Genomic DNA, 3,835 nt, shown 5'->3' on the forward strand with positions numbered 1-3,835 from the left:
TGACGTCCAAAATGGCATGATCATTGGCTTTCGGTTCAAGCATGTAAGCTTTTCCGAAACGGCTGAGTTTGTGAACTGTTTGTGTGCCACTGTGGTTGTGGTATACCATGAATGGCAAAATCTTGCTATTCAAAACTGGCGCTGAGGCAACTGTGGTGCACCATGGGCCATGGATTACAGGGGTGAGCGACAGTTGTGGAGACGTGTATGCGTGAACGGGCAGCAACTGTTTAGCAACTGATTGTCCAAAGACCCAAGGGGCCACCACAGTGTCTCTTCAACGACGGTTTAACGAACACTGATGTGTCTGGGCCTCTGCAGGAGGTGCCTGGTACATGCACACACGCTGACTGCTGTTTGGTGACGAAGGCTGAAATTTGCACGACGGCATCTACCAAAGGGACAATGCAACCTATTGCCCAGCTTGCAGTGTACGTGCAGGCTTTGAAGAACACCAAGGTGGGTTTACTGTTCTTCCCTAGCCCCCAAAGTCCCTGGGTTTAAACCGAATCAAGAATCTGTGGGACCACCTCGCTCGCTCTGTGCGCTGCATGGATCCTCAACCAGGAAACCTAGGACAGCTGGCCGTGGCTCTGTAGTCAGCATCGCTCCACATCCCTGCCGATGCCTTCCAGAACCTCACTGACACTCTGCCTGCACGTCTGTCAGTGGTTCACATGGCAAAATGTGTTTATTCAGGCTTGCGATAGTTGTGTGTTGTATGTTAACCGGGGACCTGGAAACGACGGAGAGGATCCGTCCCCGCCGCAGTTGCAGTGATCCACAACACCACGACGACTACCGCAATCCACTTAACCCCTCCACCGCCCCACACAGAACCCAGGGTTATTGTGCGTTCCGGTCGCCGGTGGACCTCCCCCGGGAACGAGTCACACCAGACGAGTGTAGCCCCTATGTTTGCGTGGTAGAGTAATATTGGTGCACGCGTACGTGGAGAACTTGTTTACACAGCAATCGCCGCCATAGTGTAGCTGAGGCGGAATAAGGGGAACCAGCCCGCATTCGCCGAGGCAGATGGAAAACCGCCTAAAAACCATCCACAGACTAGCCAGCTCACCGGATCTCGACGCAAGTCCACCGGGCCTGAGACCAGACGTTGCTTCCCACTCCAGAAAGCTGTGCGTTAGATCACTCGACTAACCAGGCGGGCCTGTGATAGTTGCTCGCATTAATGTGACTGAACAGTGTTTTGTACTTTGCGTCCACAGTTACACAGGGGAAAGGATTTTAATGAACCAGTGTGTAAAACAAGGGTGTACTTTTATCGGATTCTCTCTTCAATATTTATTTATACAGACGATACCATGTGAAAACGGAAAAAGATTGATAGAAGGTATCCATATAAACAAGAGTACATATATTAAAATAGTATTACATACTGACAACAATATATTAATGGCAGAGTCTACACAGAGCTATACAATTCAATCCATCTTTTAAACTTAACTGTAAATGAAGGTAATTTTAAGACAGAAGCAAATAAAGCTAACGCAATGGTATTCCATGGGAAATACTCACTACGAAATAAAAATACAATTGAAAATCAGACTTTGGAACATGTATAGCACTTTAATTGCCTAGGGAAGAATGTAGAATTAAACTAGAGTACTATCAGAGTATTTGTAGCACTATAAGGAAATGGTTGTAGCTGTTGAACGGTATGACAGTGAATACTAGGTTGTCAAAAGTTTCAAGCCATTCTGATGCAGGTGAAATTGGTGGAAAACATTAACAAGAACTGAATATTTTTGCAGGTAATAACAAAACAGAATCCCCCCTCCAAAAAAAAAAACAAAAAAAAAAACAACAAGGAACGCCTGGAACAAAAGGAAGAAACAAGGATTCCGAACCAAAACGAAAGTCGTACATAGGACAATCAATTAACAAGATGTAACTGAGGATAGAAAAAATCTATAAGCCTAATCTGCGAAAGGTAGAAGAAGAAGACATTTACAATTTGAAACTTCCTGGCAGATTAAAACTGTGTGTCCGACCGAGACTCGAACTCGGGACCTTTGCCTTTCGTGGGCAAGTGCTCTACCAACTGAGCTACCGAAGCACGACTCACGATCGGTACTCACAGCTTTACTTCTGCCAGTACCTCGTCTCCTACCTTCCAAACTTTACAGAAGCTCTCCTGCGAACCTAGCAGAACTAGCACTCCTGAAAGAAAGGATGGGATATTGCGGAGACATGGCTTAGCCACTGCCTGGGGGATGTTTCCAGAATGAGATTTTCACTCTGCAGCGGAGTGTGCGCTGATATGAAACTTCCTGGCAGATTAAAACTGTGTGCCCGACCGAGACTCGAACTCGGGACCTTTGCCTTTCGCGGGCAAGTGCTCTACCAACTGAGCTACCGAAGCACGACTCACGACCGGTACTCACAGCTTTACTTCTGCCAGTACCTCGTCTCCTACCTTCCAAACTTTACAGAAGCTCTCCTGCGAACCTAGCAGAACTAGCACTCCTGAAAGAAAGGATGGGATATTGCGGAGACATGGCTTAGCCACAGCCTGGGGGATGTTTCATATCAGCGCACACTCAGCTGCAGAGTGAAAATCTCATGCTGGAAACATTCCCCAGGCTGTGGCTAAGCCATGTCTCCGCAATATCCCATCCTTTCTTTCAGGAGTGCTAGTTCTGCTAGGTTCGCAGGAGAGCTTCTGTAAAGTTTGGAAGGTAGGAGACGAGGTACTGGCAGAAGTAAAGCTGTGAGTACCGGTCGTGAGTCGTGCTCCGGTAGCTCAGTTGGTAGAGCACTTGCCCGCGAAAGGCAAAGGTCTCGAGTTCGAGTCTCGGTCGGGCACACAGTTTTAATCTGCCAGGAAGTTTCATATCAGCGCACACTCCGCTGCAGAGTGAAAATCTCATTCTGGAAACATCCCCCAGGCTGTGGCTAAGCCATGTCTCCGCAATATCCCATCCTTTCTTTCAGGAGTGCTAGTTCTGCTAGGTTCGCAGGAGAGCTTCTGTAAAGTTTGGAAGGTAGGAGACGAGGTACTGGCAGAAGTAAAGCTGTGAGTACCGGTCGTGTGTCGTGCTTCGGTAGCTCAGTTGGTAGAGCACTTGCTCGCGAAAGGCAAAGGTCCCGAGTTCGAGTCTCTGTCGGGCACACAGTTTTAATCTGCCAGGAAGTTTCATATCAGCGCACACTCCGCTGCAGAGTGAAAATCTCATTCTGGAAACATCCCCCAGGCTGTGGCTAAGCCATGTCTCCGCAATATCCTTTCTTTCAGGAGTGCTAGTTCTGCTAGGTTCGCAGGAGAGCTTCTGTAAAGTTTGGAAGGTAGGAGACGAGGTACTGGCAGAAGTAAAGCTGTGAGTACCGGTCGTGAGTCGTGCTTCGGTAGCTCAGTTGGTAGAGCACTTGCCCCCGAAAGGCAAAGGTCCCGAGTTCGAGTCTCGGTCGGGCACACAGTTTTAATCTGCCAGGAAGTTTCATATCAGCGCACACTCCGCTGCAGAGTGAAAATCTCATTCTGGAAACATTTACAATTTGTTCACTGAGATATTTTTCCCGTCGAGCTGTTCGCTTTTGAGATATTTGTCCCGCTTTTCTTTTGCCAAACATGCCTTGCTTTTTGTGTCCCACGACTGAGAAACGCCATCTTGTCTTCTCCTCGTCATCTGCATCTTTTCAATATCCTATTGCTCTCACATTGCCTGCCCCTTGCTGCTGAATGAATTTTTATTGATCTCCCTTCCATTTTCAAATTTATAAATGCAGATATTGCGTTATTACAACCGGTTCTTAATAGGCCATGTTATTTAAAACCTGTCCTGTTACACATGGCGCTATTAGCTACTTGCGC

At 47.5% G+C, this 3,835-nt stretch overlaps 1 non-coding gene across 1 annotated transcript; it reads left to right on the top strand.

The window, feature by feature from the left end:
* Nucleotides 1–3,362: 3,362 nt before the first annotated feature.
* Trnas-cga (transfer RNA serine (anticodon CGA)) lies at nt 3,363–3,437 on the top strand. Its single transcript has one exon. It is a non-coding gene; the product is annotated as a tRNA-Ser (tRNA).
* Nucleotides 3,438–3,835: the final 398 nt, after the last annotated feature.

The sequence above is a fragment of the Schistocerca serialis genome, chromosome 6, assembly GCF_023864345.2.
Source record: "Schistocerca serialis cubense isolate TAMUIC-IGC-003099 chromosome 6, iqSchSeri2.2, whole genome shotgun sequence".
Taxonomy (NCBI): domain Eukaryota; kingdom Metazoa; phylum Arthropoda; class Insecta; order Orthoptera; family Acrididae; genus Schistocerca; species Schistocerca serialis.